The 16,627-nt window shown below is 38.0% G+C and overlaps 1 protein-coding gene across 3 annotated transcripts in view; it reads left to right on the top strand.

Annotated features, from left to right (window-relative positions):
* RPS6KA2 (ribosomal protein S6 kinase A2) overlaps positions 1-16,627 on the top strand; it is a 269,674-nt gene that overhangs the window by 121,441 nt on the left and 131,606 nt on the right. The window lies entirely within an intron of this gene.

Below are 16,627 nucleotides of genomic sequence, written 5' to 3'. Positions count from 1 at the left end.
TTTTAAATAATATTCCATTATGTTGAAAAGACCTGAGGATTTTCCCTGGCAAGTAAAATCACTGGTCTTTTGAAATGAACTCAACATTTCACTAAATCAGTACTATCAGCATATGGAGATAGCGTTTTTCTTACTACTTCCCTCAGTTTCACCAGTGTAATTATAGCAGTGCCCAGGGCCCTCTTTTTCTTTCTTGCTGTTGTCAGTGCCACTGATGCTACAGCACCCTGCCTTGCACGGTAGAGCAATTCAGTCTGTATTCACTTTTCTATGATAACCGTGTACTGAAAAAAAAAAAAAAAAATCCATGGTATTTATTGCCTGATAGTGTGAAATGATTTTATAACAGCACTCTCAACAACAGGTGTGTGTAATCTTGCAGGCAAACTTATCTATATTTCCTAGTTCAGAAAATCCACATGGGACCTTAGGTTCTAAGGACATTAGTCCTCATTAGCAGTAATGAGGACTGTTGCTTCTATCCAAGACATGTACTACTTGTAGTCAGCGGGAAGGCAGTAATTTTCTTCTGATTCACTTTTTGAAAATATTCTTTCAAAATATCAGGATAAAGTTCACAGGCCAATTTAATTTATACAATTGATATCGTTCTATTAAGGGGGGTAAACATACTTAGAAAAATCATGGGGATGATTTTTCCAGCTACTTGTTCTTTTCCTGCTTGGCTTAAGCTTTTACTCATTCTGTAACAGGCTTATAAAACAAGCCACAGCAGCCATTTGATTTATACTTGTATTTAAAGAAATGCTATAACAGGTAGACATCTGTAAAATTATAGCAGTTGTTCTTCGATAGCTTTGTTTTTTATTCAGGGTTTTCCCCTAGAGTTGTAAGGAAGTTCTTAAGTTTTGGACTCAGTATCTCCATCTCTCTCATAATGCATGTTCAAATCAGTGGATTAAAAATGTAATCATTTCTAATACTATCTTGGACATTTCAAAAACAGCTTTTTGAAGAGCTTTATTTACAAAAAATAGGTCAGTCTTTTGATTCCTCTCTTTATCACTTCTTGTCTTATTTATGTCTATTTTTTTTCCCCTGCTTCTTCTTCAGTGCATATCCATTCCTCCCCATTGTTTTCCCCATGCACAAATATTGGTGATTATAATCCACCTCTAGGGAACTGTGGGCATGCTAAACAAAATTTAATGTGCTATACGGGCCACAGCCGATAGAAAGCTTGCCCTTTTCCCTTTGCTTTTTAAATTCTTTTGCTAGTGTGACATTTGTGGGATTGAGACAGAAAGAACAGCGTGGTACTCCTTGGTGTACTACTATAGTCTGCAAGCACTTCTTTATTGTTCTGGTGACCAGAATGTTGTCGCTGCCTGGGTATTTGTATCATCTCTTCTGGGAGGCATATCAACTCCAGTTTCCATCTTCCAGTTACTGAGGAGGAGAAATTAAGGCATTTTGCCTTCCTTTTATATGATTCTTTCCTCTTGTCTTAAGGCTTTGCTTCCCTATTGTAAGAAAAAGTTGAGGACTTGGACATACTGTGCACTGATATGGAGACTCCCATGACTGAACTACAGAAATGTGGAGTCCCACACACAGAATTCATACCCTAAATTGTGGGCTCCTGGTATTGCTGAAACTCTCATTTTGCCTTCTCAGATGTTTCCTCTGTAAGGTAGCCATTCCATTTTTTTCCATTCTTCCAGTCATTCATCTGATTCAGCTTTTTTTTAATTTATGCTTTGGAATCAGACAATGGGAATCACATATTTTTACTTTTCTTGCACTGACTCTGTTTTGGTTCTTCCTACCCTCAATTTAGTGAGGTAACTTGAGGGTCATCAGTGAAAACAAAGCTTTGTGCGGGAAAGTGCTGAATCAGAGGACACATTCAGCTGACTCTGGACAATGGCCAGACAGATCCAAAGCAAATCCCAAATACAGTGGGATACATATCTCAAATGTTGTTCTCATATGTGTAGTCTTTAACCTATTTCTTTTCAAATGGCTCTACATTCTGACTCTGTGTAGCCAGAGCTCCTAGTGAGCCCACTTACAGCGCAGGCTCCGAATGCATTGGTGAGGGTTTCATACCAATGGCTTAACTCAGCTTCCAACTGAGCATGAACATCTATCTGGGATTTTAGCTCCATACAGTACCATTTTTCACAGCACCATACTTAGTTTTTAAAGCAATTTCACTATGGCATCTACAGTAACTATCTGCATTACCATTTTGCTTTTAATGTCGACCTTTTCCTCTGGTATTCACCCTCTAGATTTTCTTTTGAACTTTGAATGAAAACCCTCAAAGTGAAAATCAGCTTTGGTCAATTGTCATTTCAAATACATGAATTCATGCAGAGCCTGATGGCTTTGCATGGCTTATGCACAGTCATCATCATCCATTTCAACTGGAAGACATAAGCCTGTCCATCATGGGAATTTCATTACAGATTTTGAAGAAACCTGCGTTAATTTATATAATCATGATTTAGAAAAACAAAAAACAACACGAACTTCTATTTACAGTACGGTATCCTGGTGACTGAGGGCTACTACTCTTTTTAAATTTGCTATGCTTTAAAGCCTAAGACTCTCACAGTGCACACCCACCCAATTCAAAGCAAAATGAAAAGAAAATTCAAATTGCTGGTTTTGTTTGTTTTTGGAATCAGATCTGAATAGGAAGAAAACTTGTATTACTTTCACTGTGACACTAAACATGTTACCAGAGCAGTGGTGGTGCTTGTACAACGGTATTCATTCCTCCTTGACAACTCCTGAGGTCTATCAGAATGCATGGGCAGTATACCATCATTGTAACTACTCTCCAGCTCACCTGTCACATGGTGACATCAAGCTGCTTGTGAAAACTACACAAAATAAATATTGCCTTTTGACTTTATGTGGGTCTTTTAAGTGGAAATTGGCAAGCTAATTCTGATTGAGTTGTATGTTGGAGATATTAACGCATCTGCATCTGAAATCATATGTTCTGTACATATTGCTTCTATCTTGAGATTGTTAAATCTGGAAGTCTATTCATGTAAAGATTTCATCTATTTTTTTTGTTAAGTACAGTGCAAGGAAGTGGATTTAGAGCTTCTGAAGTTCGTGGTACACAAAAGGAGACTCATTCGACTGCATGCAAACTGAAATGTCAGATATTTGTATTGTTTCTCATTTACTTTTCTGAGACAGTAGTCTGTCCATATGCTCTCTGTAGGTTATCTGAAGGGAGTTGCCTGTATGTGAGCACAGGAAATTACTGCAAATCTGAATTGTCGACTTAGATCCATTTTTAGCCAAGTGTTCTAAAAAAAATAAACTTTATACTTTTTTTTTTTGTCTTTTCCACCCTATTGTCCATTTGCCTTTGAACCATTCTGCATTTAACAGATGTAGACAGAAGTACAGCGTTACTAAGGACACAATGTTCATATAAGATTCATGAAAATAGGCAGAGATCCTGCTAGTTCCATGAAAGAGTGAGGAGAAGTAAGAGTGGAAATGTACAATTTGGCCACTAAAGAAGCCATGCAGAAGGGAAGATGGCAGAGGAGAGATGAGAATGTTAAAAGAAACTGGGCTTCCTCATTATGCTGTTTACAAATAGTTTCTATGCTTCAAGGTCAGGAAGCAAGCTAGGATTATCTGTGAGGAGCATGTTTGGATTTGCTGCAGAAACAAGTGGATTAGTCTATTTACCTGTATAAATATTTAGGCTTAGAAATACTTATATCATAAAATTATTTATCTTAGTAGGACCTTTTAGTAATGCTCTCCTATAATACAAAATAAGCAGGCTCTTTCTTTTTAGCTTTCCCGGTTCTAATCTAATTGTTGAGGTAGAAGAAGTGATAAGCAGCAGTATTTTGTCAAGGTTATTGAGATGTTTTGAGGTAAGCAGTGTGCAATACGGTGTGGGGTTGGTTGTTTTCTGGAATCTGGGAATCATCTTTATGTAGAAACATTAAGGTTGCTTGTTTTGAGCCATTTATAGTATGGAGCAATGGGGGGAAAAAGAGGCATCTTAATATAGTATAAGGAGAAAAGGATTTACAGAACTTAATATAAAATGACTGACTTATCAATAGAATTATTATAACAATTCTATAAATGTAAATAGAAGCATAAGCTGCTAAAGAAAGAATATATTGGGGAAAAAACATAATGCATTATCTCACTACATTTTAGAACACTTAATACAAAATTATAATTGAACACAAGCTTTTGCTTGAAACAACCTGTCTTGCTTGCTGATGATGACATGAATAATTCATTTATCTAAATAAAAGTGGATATTTAGATGTCTAGTAAGAGAGACTGTACAACAGTGAGTCCTCAGGCTCTCTGGAGCAAACAAGTCTGGGAAGTGTATTAGAATATTGTTTTTTTTTTTACTTGTTCTGACTTTGCAGTGATTATTACAATGCGTTATTTCAAACTTCTGTTGGACAGGGCTATACTTACACATGACCAGGTTGTTTAGACAGTTTGATGTCTCATTTTCATGCTGAATAATCATGTGGGTCAACATAGAGAATTTTGACGTTTTTCTGATAGTTGTGTCAAGAGCAAGGCAAGATTTCTGTGTGGTTACACTGTAGAAATTCTAATTTTTTTCAGTCAAGCCCTGATTGTATGACTGTGTCCCACAATTTGGAATTAAAACTGACCTGTTTTGTACTGTCTCCTTACTCTTTGCCTCTGAGTTGCAGATGAAATATTTATGTGTACAGGAGAGACAGAGAGTAACGTGGGCTTTACACTAACCAACAGGCACATCCTGTTGCCAAACACTATTCAGTAATTTGCAATGAGGAGTATGTAAGCAAATAATGCCTAGAGCTACTTTTACTCCTTTTTAGGACAATTTTTGAGCAAGATTCATATTATATAATATATAAGGAATACCTTGTAATTACAGCCATATTTCGTGTGTTTGTACATAGGAATTTATATGAATTATGTGTGTAACAATGTGAATTCATATAGCAATGCAGTTTTTCTGTGGAAAATGCTACTAAGAGGATTAGAGTTTGATCTCATAATACCATATACAACCTCTTATTGACTCAGAGCAGAGGTTTGTTTAGTTCTGCTTGACACCAAACAGATTAGCAGTACAGGTTTCTGTTGCTGACATTCCTTTCAAACTGAAAATTACTGCAAAGTTCACTTCTATTTTTAATTCATGGAAATATCTTATCAAAAGTAGTGCTGAATAATTTATTCTTAAAATTGTTTCAGGATCAACGCTTCTCCTAAAGCAATTTTCAGGGCATGACTGAACAATTTCTGACCTTGTTCCTTCCCTTTTGTTCTCATGATCCAGCTATATTTCTAGATCATCTCCTGTCCTCACAGGTGTAGGTTTTTCCCTTTTGGTCTTTAAGAGGCTCTTCCGGCCACTGAAAATTGCTGCTGATGAAATCATCTTTTTCTGGTTGCTTCGGATTTATCTTCTGTTCTACTACACCTTGTAGGAATAAAGACCAGCTGAAGCCCATCCTGTATGCTAAACGACTTCCCTCTGCGTGTTTAAATATCATATAAACAGCCATTCCTGCCACTAACTGAAGCAAACAAACTCAGAAGAGCAGTCACTGCAAGTGCAATTTCCCAGAAACTGCTGTGATTCTTCTGTTGCCATCATTTCCAATCTGCAGCAATTCCCGTTCTCTGTTCTTCTGGTGTCATGCCAAAAGCTGTAGAACATCTTGGTCAGATTATATTTGTTAGTCATTGAGAACATAACCTCATTCCTACTTTAGTCCTAAATACTGTTATCACCATTACATAGCCATTTTCTAACCTGCATCATTCACCATCTACTAGTGACACAACACCTAGCAAAATGTAATGTGAAATCCCCAGTGGAATACACTTGTGGAGATTTTAGATCTGTGATGCTTTACGGTTCCTTGAGCTTCTGCTTTTGTAGGAAGTCATATCAGGGAAGCCAGTGATTTGTACCCAATGTTTGCCCTTAGCTGCTCATGCTGCCGGTGTATTTATTGGCATAAAGACTAGGAAAGTTATTGGTGGTGTATGATAATCAAGACTGTTTACATGACCATCATGGAAAAACTGCGGAACAGAAATACAGACATTTCTTTTTATTCAAATCATGGATTTGTATGTTTGCCAGTGAAGTTCTTTATTTCTCAGTGGTAAATAACACAGGAGAGAACCTCTGCTATCAATCTTCTTTAGTGTTAGTATCTGTTGTATTTCACAACCAAGCCCTCTCTACATCCTGTGTTCATCAGCTAATAATTACTGGAATAAACTTGAACATGGGGAATGCTCTGTGTGTTTTCTATACAAATGTCACTCAGGTCAGATAGAGTCTCTCCGCTGCACACTAGGATGCAGATCTTTATTGTCTCACCTTGATGGATCCAGGTGTTCTTGGTCCTGATTCCTAATGTGTGGCAGCCAGCTTTCTCTTTGGCTGCTCTTGTAAACTTCTTGAGAACCAGCTTTATGCTTACTACTCCTCTGCTAAAATGCTGTGTCTCTAACATCTGACCAGCCAACACTGAGTTCCCCTTAAGTTCCCCATTCCAAATTTTTGTTGTGTATACACCCCGGATTCACATTTGACATTTCTGGTAGTTTGAGCAAAAGGACAGATATTGTCAGGTTTCCAAACCCATTTTTTTTATATTACCATTTAAAAAAAAAAACAAAAAACCAAAAAAACATAGTGTCAGAAAATTAAAAGCATGCATATGTTTCCTTGCTGTGCTTAGGTGTTCTTTGTCTTTGATCAGGTTACTCTAATGGGTTTTGTGGATTTATATTCAGATCTCTGTTTCTGATTAATCGTAGGGAAAAATTTTATATCTTACCCAACCCTGTATGCCTTCTCATCCCGATTACACTTCTGAAAGGATATGTGTTCTAACCACATTGTTTCTCTTCCTGACTAGTCACATTCAACAATATCGTTCTCTGGAGGGATGTGTAAACAGGAAAACAACTAAATATAGATCAGAGAAAGAAAAGGAATAGAATGCAACAGTGTGCACAGAGAGAAGTGCTTAGACAGATGGTGTAAGGCCTAGAGGAAATCTGGAGAGAAAGAAGGAGACTTGAGAATGAACAATGGAGGTGAAAAAAATCAGATTTGCCTATAGTGCTACTAGTTCACAAGAAAAAGGAAGTGGATGGAACATCTCTCTGTTGCCTGGAGTGGCCTATAATAAGCTAAGTTATCGTGAACAGAGTTGGAGCATTGTTTACTTGCAAGTATCTGCCCTCTTGGTCACAAGCTGGTCAGCAGAATGCCCTGGGGTGCTGCAGCTTGCTCCTGCTGATGATCTACGGTTGTGGTAGGGAAGCGAGTCTCCCTATTAAACAGAACAGGAATATCTGATGGAATGGAAAATCATGGGAAGTTTAGCAAGATACCGCTTCAAACATCATCCTGCTTTGGCCTCCTAATATTTTCTGTTTGATTCCCTTCTGTTGTATTAACAGGACTGACCTCCGAGCAGTCCAAGGCACTCCCAACAACAGGAGGAAGTGAAGGAGAGCCCTTCACTTAGGTTTCTCATTTGCAAACCCCCTGCCACTAGCCATCACATTTTTTGCCCAAGTAGGGCAGCATACACTGAGTATGGCTGTTCACTTGCGTGCACACACATACACACCAGGACCATCTGCAGTTGGGTTACCAGTCTGCACAGCTCTTGAATGGTGTGAATGATGATTCTGATGGCTGGAGCCTTGGATCATTTATGGAAAGACTCTTAGGGATCTGGGCAAATTAGGGTTGGATTCAAAACCTCCTGGTCATTCTTTCTGCACTCAGGTGGCATCTATTCCAAGTATAGGTTGCCTTTCTCTTTCTCAGCATCTTTCCAACAGATCTGCCTGTAGTAGGGGAATTGGAACTAGATGAGCTTAAAGTCTCTTCCAACCCAAACCATTCTATGATTCCATGGTCTGTACAGGCCAAACTTCTGGTTGTTGATGACCTCTTCTTGAAATTATGATGACATAAGTTTTTTTTATATTTCAGAGTAATTTTACATTGCTTTGGTTTCTCTTCTCTGTTTACCTTCAATTACTCATATTTCTTCTTTAGAAACATATTTGGGAAAAAATACACTGATAGTAAATATCCGTCACATCCCATTTAATATTTAGGAATACTGCTCATTCTGTCTTTTATTCTTTAACTGAGATATATGTTCATGTGGGACAAGTTTTACTCTTGCATGAGCAAACATGAGAAAAAAAGAGAAAACTAGAGAAGCTGGAAAAGGTATGGTTTTCTGGAAATGAAGAAAGCACATGGACAAAGATATTATGAAAAACCACTTATGTTACCTATTCTAAAACGGGGAATGATTTAGCTATAACTTTTTTCAATTACAAACTTACTATGAATGTTATTTTGCTTTTTTTTTTTTTTTTTTTTTTTTTTAAATAAATAGAACATTGTTATAAGTCTGTTGTTCATTTGGTTATAGAATGTTGCATCATCTTGGATGAGACTGCATCTCATGTACACAGGTCTTTGAAGGGTTGAAGGAAAGGTCTTTGTGCTACACTACTTTACCGGTGTACCTTAAGTTTCAGATTTTCAGGAAGTGATCATAATATACATACTTAAGAGATTTACTGGATCTAGCCATTATATAATTATAAGTTACTTATTTTGCAGTGAGTAATTCAAGCCAGTCTCCAGTCTTGTATGTGTGTCAATGAAGCTCTGTACGTGCTTGGTCTTAAAAGGTCTTTTAATCCTCCAGTTGGAGGATTAAAACATTTGTACAATATAGTATGAATATATTGCTGATCCTTTATAGCTAAGGGCTGCTACATCTTCCCATTTGTCCAATGGCTTTTTTTTTTTTTCAATGAATGAAGGTATCTGAGATAAAATTTGGATACGTTAGTGTTTGTTGTGATGATGAGTATTTTTAACAGCACTGCTCATTATATATGTCTGACCTGTGTTAAGCAAGGATTAACAAGAATGTAAATGGTCAAGAGTTTGTACAGTAGTTTGTGATCTCTGTAAGCCAAATTAAGCTTGTTGTTATGCATTGCAAACTGTATTTTTGGAGCTCTACGTGTCAGCTTGTATTCTTATAAGTCTGTGATATCTTATGTGACTTTAAATACTATATATTTATGTGAGATTGCAATTCAAATGAACAATTAGTTTTAGCCTTTAGTTTCTATACGTAATGCAAATGTACAATGCTGCAGATCTTCCACTGCCCTCCTCTGCTTTTACCAGTTCTGGCTTCTGATGCTATCAGTGGTCTTACTGCAGTCCCTGGATATGCACAGTTGTATGCACAAATTCACGTGTGCATGCATATCCATCTCACCTACCTTACCTGTGTTCTTAATAACTCATTTTATAGATTCTAATATCTGTCTCCAGCTGGGAATCAGCAGGCACCCTAGGCTGACTCCCTTGATCTGTGGCATGACCTTTAGTCACTCTCAAGAAGAGGCTGAGATGTGAGGGGGAAATGAGGAATTACAAACTCTTTTCTCTGTAAGACATTTTGCCACACCAGAGGTGTAAGAGAAGTGGCTAGCTTTCAGTTCAGTTGGGAAGCTTATTCATAGACTGGGGCTGCTTTATGTTGGTACCAGTAGTTAAGAACAGGATGTTGCTGTGCTACTACGTTGACTGGAGAAATGGAAAATGCCCTGAGGGCTTTATATGTAGTGCATGTGGTTGACAGTCTGGGATTAGGAGTGTGAGGGGCTGCAGCAGAGGAAGTTCAGCACGACTCAAAACTGTCAGAGATGCAGTACTGCTTGTGTTGCTGTGGTTATGTTGGATGAGAGGAAGGCTTCCTCAGAAATAAATCCAAAATGAGAGGAGAAGGGAGAAGAGAAAAAGGTGGCAGGAGGAAAGGAGGCCCAGTGAAGTACAAGGCAGAGAAACAAGAGAGCAGAGAGGGACAGAGTGAACAAGCAATTGTAAAAGGATGAGCAACTTGTGGAAGTATGCAGGGCTCTGTATGTATGGGGAAAAACAAAACAAGAACACCACCATAACCTTGTTCTGACTGTTCTGGCAACTGTTGCTGCCAGCTAGTTTTATACTCTGCACATCTTGGTTCCCACCTCTGTTCTCCCCAAGGTGCAGTGTGGTGAATCACAACCGGTAATTACCGCTGTAAATGCAGAGTTTGTGCTGAGGAAAGCTAATACCTTTTGGTGTTTAGTTTTGCTTGGAAATCCTACAGCAGATATCTACTTCACAGATCATCTTTTTTCTTGCATAGCTATGCTGGGACAGTCCAGCAGTGAACATGCAGCTTGAAGCAGTGGTGTTCCAGACGAATGCGTTAAACATCTTACTGAGAGAGGGAAGCAAAACCAACAGAACTGGGGCTTGTCCAAGTTATGTCTGTGTATTAGGCATCTTTTCTTTTTTAGTGGTCAAAAATGACAAACATAGGACAGCAAAACCTTACTGTGTTAGACCAAGCCTAAAACACCAGTGACATAAGCCAGCAAGCTTCGTGTCTCATTTTCAAGACTGTCTTTTCAAAGTTAATTTTTCTGTTTTGTAGCTCTCAGCAGAGCATCACTGGCAGACTGCCATTTAAGATTTTAAGAGCTTTATTAAAAGAAAAAATCCACCCTTTGCAACATAAACTGCAGTGACTACAACAGTGATGTAGAAAACAGCACCAACATGACGTTACTAGGTTGTTATCCGTATGTTTTTTCCAGATCAAGTTTTTATTATTCTGATTTTATCAAAAAGTTAATCTAAAAATATCACTTGCACTTCACTTTTTACACAATTCATAGGCCTTGCATTTCCTAAGCTTGAAAATGAAAGCAAGTCAATACATATGATTCTATGTTATATATCTATATTTTACCAGCAGACTCCACTGTGTTAATTTTGTTAAATGAAATGGGTCCAGAGACTTAAATTTTTCTAAGGACGTTTTCTAAGGACGTTAGCTATTGAGATTACATGGCCCATATCAGTTTCTCCAAAACTGCTGTATTTATACATGTAGAGAAGTGAGAGAAATATTTCTGTGGCTCTATTGCTATAAAGAAACAAAGACGTGCAAAAAAACCTGATTCTGTATTTAACACTTCAGTAATGGTATCATTTACTACAATTACTGCCATAGCTCTAAAAAGTAATGCTATTACTTTCCAAACGAGTTCTAGTTATTTAAAAATATGTTGTAATATCACTTGATTTGATGTCATGCTTAAGCAGGGCCTTCAGCATAGTGTTTAGGTCTTGAATTTAAAATTGTAACATACGTTTTTCAGGATGTAAGCCAATGTTACTTGCTGAGACAACGTACCATTTAATGTTGAACATAAAAGCAATACTGTAGAGTGTAATGAAAGATAAAGCTTAAGGTTTAGCTATTAAAACGTAGTTCCAAAGACTTGAGTTCCTGAACTGATGAGATGACCTGCTAGATTGAGTTTCCATCCAAAAGGAACTTTTTGTTTGCTCTCTTGTGTTTGTGTAAACTGTATAAAATTGCAATAGCAACCTACAGATGCATGCATGCTCCCAGTCCTGAGCTTACAATGCATGTGAATTTCCAGCTGGGTGCAAGTCAATAAGCATGTGATAGTAAATTAAATCTTGGTACCAAACAGCATTCCAAAATACAACTTGGAAGAATAAGTTATTTTTTCTGAGTATGAGATATACACAGAAGATCAATTTTCTATTGGAATTGTATATGGCAGTGTTCCAATGGCAGTTGTTCCACTGGGCTGCCCAGGCAAGTGATTCAGCGCTGGTGTGTGAGCTGGCTGCTGTAAACACTATGGGCTATGTTCTACCAGACTAGAACGTGAAAAACGAGGAACCTTTTCCAAGTACTTTTAGTGGGTTGTGATTCTCTGAGCTCTAACTCTGTAGAGTCGTAGGATCTGTCATGTCACCCGAGCTAAGCATTAACATGGAGAAGTCTAAGAGTAACACACAGCGCACTTATGTGGACGAGTAAATATTCCGCTGTTGGATGCTAGTTTTACCAACAGTTAATGTAAAACCCTAATGCATCCTCTTCCTGATAGTTTTGTCCCCTCACTGTTGACAGGATGTAGTAAAAATAACTTCCAGCCTATAGACATCTAAACAGTGAAACTAGGATATAACTCTGGGAGGGGGAGTGCTACCCCCATACTATTTATTACCTCTAAGCAGCAGCAGGAGGCAAACTAGTTTCAGTTCATTTAGCTTAGTAAAAAAAAAAATATATATAACTCCTGAGATTAGGAAGTAATTTCTTCCTCATTTTGTTTTCAGAGAATAGTTCGAGATACGGTAGTATACCTTCCCCTTGAGGAGTCATGAAGTTTGTTTAAAATTTCCATAGTAATCTATACGCAGTTCAGAAATTTATCTTGCAAACCTGAAGAGTTGCTGAACAAACTCCAACATGGAGGAAGTTATGGAATTTCATGTTGTACTCGGAACAAATATGACTGTTTCCAGTTACAGTGGCTGATTAAAAGCTGTAGATCTTAATAAATATGAAAAATATTATCTCAGCAATAGATGAGTTGGTCCTTGTTCATCTTATAAAACAAGGTAGAAATGAGTGTTCGTACTTCAAGGCAGAGAGTGAGATTCTGCTTTCTGAAATACATTTCCTGTACCCGTCTCTCTGGAATTAATTTATTCTAATGGCCCTTGTTGCATTTTTGCTCCATGCCCTGAGCCTTTATGCCAGAATGTCAGGATTTCCTTTGCCTTTTTATTTGGCCATAGCATGAAAAATAAGGAAAGCCGTGGTAGAACAGTTTTTATTTAGTCAGTTTCCAGATGTAGACATCTTCACTTATGCTTGTGAGCGGAGGTCTTTGTCCTTTTCCCACCATTGTGGTCCATAAGAGTTTTGTGACAGGCTATTATTAAGGGATGTACAGGGTATCTCTTCTGGTGGACACGTGGGAGCTGAAGTTCTGTACCCACTGAATTTGTTGGAAGGATTCCAGGAAAGGTAGCAAAGGTGTTGAAATGTGGTCATGGTCCAAGTGCAATACATTTTGAGCACTGAATGATAAAGGCAAAACAGCTTCTTTACCCATCTTATTATAGAGTTTGATATAACCTAAGTTGAAATATATCATCTGAACTGTATTCTTTTTGGTGAGCGGGTGGCAGATAGGGGATCTATTTTCCTTTGAAAAGCAATGTATGACCTTGTAGTGCTATTTACTTGCTTATTATTAACAATATAACCTACTGTGTACTAGGAAAAGAATGTGAATGTTACCACTATATTTGTCATACAAATCATAATAGTTAGACAAGTCCAGGCAAAGACCTCAATGCTTATGAATAATACAGTACTGTGTACTTTAGTTGTGATTGACTCTGCAAAAATTTTGACTACTTCAGTGAAGTGCATAAGCTTCCTCTTAAGTAATGCTTTTTGGCACTCAGAAGCAATAGGATTGTTGGTCTGCATATCCTGTAGCTCTTATTTCTCACCACCATCTACTATTCTGAGGGTTTTTTTTTGTGTGGATCTCAGACAATCTTCTCTGATTTTTCTTTTTCCCCTACTACTTTCTGCGTGGTCCCTTGTGCATTCTCACTCTCCTGTCCCTTCCCGTTGGGAATCTGTGTCTTTGATTAGGACAAAATATTCTATATTGCAAAGAGATCTACAGTGTTAACCCAAGGAGGACACCAATGTGAAATACAAGCTTCTTATCATCTATAAGTCACTATAACTGCCAGTAAGATGCAGTTGGGGAGAGCAAAAACATTTGAGGACCTGTTGCAGGAATACAAGCAACTGCAAGACAGAACTCTGCACTCATCAATTCCACTTACAAATTAGTAACAAGACTGAAGAAACACACAGTTTTACCCACCTGTCTGTGTCTAGGCCCTAAAGCCTATCCCCAACAATAGCTTGCCATACAACTGAGGGACTGTAGGTGGCAGGAAATTTCAGGAGCTCTCCTTGATCAATGATTGATGAGATTCCAGTAGGCGCACAGGCTGGTCTTAAGCTTCCTGAGATATTTTTTTCTGCTGACAAGATAGTAGATAAAGAGAGCTGAAGAATTTATTTTGGCAATAATACAATAATTTTAATGTAAACAAGATTGAATTTTGGAAGCAGCTAAAAAAAAAAAAAAAAAAGAGAGAGATTGACAGAAGGGATTCTTGGATGTTGGATACCAGTATTCTTTATTTCTTCCTTTTCTAGTCATTCAAGGTGATTTTTGCAGCATGTGTCAAACGTGCCTCTATGGGTGTGGGTGGTAAATTATATTTTTATGATGAAATATGCTTCTTCTGCTATGCTCAGGTAGAGGAATGGGTTCAAACTGTGATGAAAAAGCAGTCTAAAAAACCCTTGCAGTGTGGGTTAGAGATGGTGTTCTTCCACTTCATGCCCTCTGGCAACTCCTTTTACAGCTCAGGTTTTTCACCCAGGAGCACTTCCTCTCCAGTTCTCAAATGCTTTGCAGTAGTCCTTCCTTTGACACTCAAAAGTGAAGTTCCCTTATCTAATTATGAGGAAAGAATGCAAGTCATGGACTTATTCATGTCTTCTACTGTAGGAAAAAGTAACTGATTCCTAGATCAAGTTGCAAAAATTGCAATGAAAACAATGGCAACTGCAATGATAGTGATTTTGATTTATAAGTTCTTTTGCTAGATGCTCCACTTATAACTTATTTCCTGAAGGGAGGTTGTGATGAGGAGGTTTGGACTCTTCTCCCAGGCAACAAACAGGATCCAAGGAAATGGCCACAAGTTGTACCAGAGGTGGTTTAGATTAGACATAAGGAAGAACCTTTTCTCTCAGAGAGTGGTCAGGCACTGAAATGGCCTGCCCAGGGAGGTGGTGGAGTCGCCATCTCTGGCAGTGTTCAAGAGGCGTCTGTATAGGGAGCTATGAGACATGCTTTAGTAGCTTGTGGTAGCAGTGGTTGGTAATGGGTGGATGGTTGGACTAGATGATCTTGCGGGTCCTTTCCAACCTTGTGATTCTATGATTTTAAATGCAAGTATTAAAAATCAGATTTTGAGATCAAAAAACTAACCCTAAAAATATATTTAGGAATACCTGAGTTCTGTAATGGCCAGCTACTCTCTGCAAGCCTTTACTTATTTACTCCTCTGACTAGAAACATACTTTTCCTCAAACATAATTGTCACATATAATTCAATGCAGGGATTCATTTAGCAGATGTAAATTTCAGGTTTTTTCATTATTAATATGTCCCATTGTTTTCCTTTGTATGTCCCTTATCTTGTCCTTTTCTGGAGAACTGCAAGCCAGAAAAAGTATTTTTATTGAATTTTTGGAATAACACATCACATCCAACTGCCTCCCAGCATGTTGGCTGTAATAGAGATGTGAGTAGTTGCACTGTTCAAAACTGCTATGACAGAATGATGTACTTTACTGTATCGCTTGGGAAATCTGAAAAGGACTGCAGTCTGCAGAGCAAGCAGTCAAGGATCTTAAGGAGTACCTTTCAGGCATTGTTGCCTATTCTTTGAAGGAGTGGGTGGAAATGTAACTATTAAAATGTTTGCAAATATAGAATGTTCCTATTCTTGCAATTTCCTTTCCATTCTTCACCTCTTTCTTGTTATATTTTCTCATTCCTATCTTTGTAACACCCTTTACATCTGGAGTTACCATCTGGCTGTTAGGAGAAAGAAAAAAAAACACCCACCTCTGATTAACAGTTGTATGTGCAGGTACTGGATGCACAAAAGTATCCATTTTAGTGGATCCAGGGTGCAGGAAACATAGTAAAAATGTGGAGACTAATTTGCAAAAGCCCAAAGTAGCATGCTGAATCTTATTGTCACCTTGTATGCTAACTGAAAAAGAACATCATAAGCAAGTGAAGACTGGAGGTAGCCTGTGTCTTGTCTGTTAAAGTTCATGCAAGTCAATAGGTTACTTGTACAGAAGCTGTTCTCATAGGTAGTTTAGGGAAAAAAAAAAAAAAGCTTTTTGAGTGCCTTTTCTCTGCCTTGGAAAATGTCTGGCATGTGAAGGACACTGAAGATCTGTGCCAGCTAGAGTAATGAGATGAACTGCAACTTGAGCTGTCCCAAATTTCTGGTAGTGATGGGTGAATAGAGCTGAGTGCCCAGCACGGGGGAAGAAGGATGTTCTGCTGCTGCATGTTGCTTTAGCTCATGTAGCTCCTCCTAGAGGTTTACACAAGCCTTATCAGCAGTTAGGACTTCCTTCAATTCTTGTAGGAATTTAGAGTGGGAAAGAAAACTGGTGGATTTACAGCTTTGGAAACCAACAAGACTTTTTGTTTATGAGAAGAAGAATCAAGCATCCCTTTGCTTCTTTACCAGTGCACATTAAACAATAGAAATAAGACAGGATGGTAATTCAGTTTTTATACCCAGTTGTATTACTACTGATCACTGTAAGAGGATATAGCTTATGGCAGTAGTCTTTACCATATAAATTTAAAAGGAATTCACTGAAAAGCATAAAACTAATTTGTACAGTTTAGTTTGCTTCTAAGAACTGTACTTGCTACATTTAAGTGAATGGTAAAAGTAATGTCTCACCAGTCAATTTTGTACCTTTACCTCTTCAGGTTTCTGACTTTTCCTGTAAATGCCACTCGTTCTTTATTCTGAAAG

This window comes from Tympanuchus pallidicinctus, unplaced genomic scaffold (assembly GCF_026119805.1).
Source record: "Tympanuchus pallidicinctus isolate F22 unplaced genomic scaffold, pur_lepc_1.0 scaffold1, whole genome shotgun sequence".
Taxonomy (NCBI): domain Eukaryota; kingdom Metazoa; phylum Chordata; class Aves; order Galliformes; family Phasianidae; genus Tympanuchus; species Tympanuchus pallidicinctus.
Note: the sequence above shows the minus strand (reverse complement) of the source record. Positions and strands in the feature narration are given on the sequence as shown.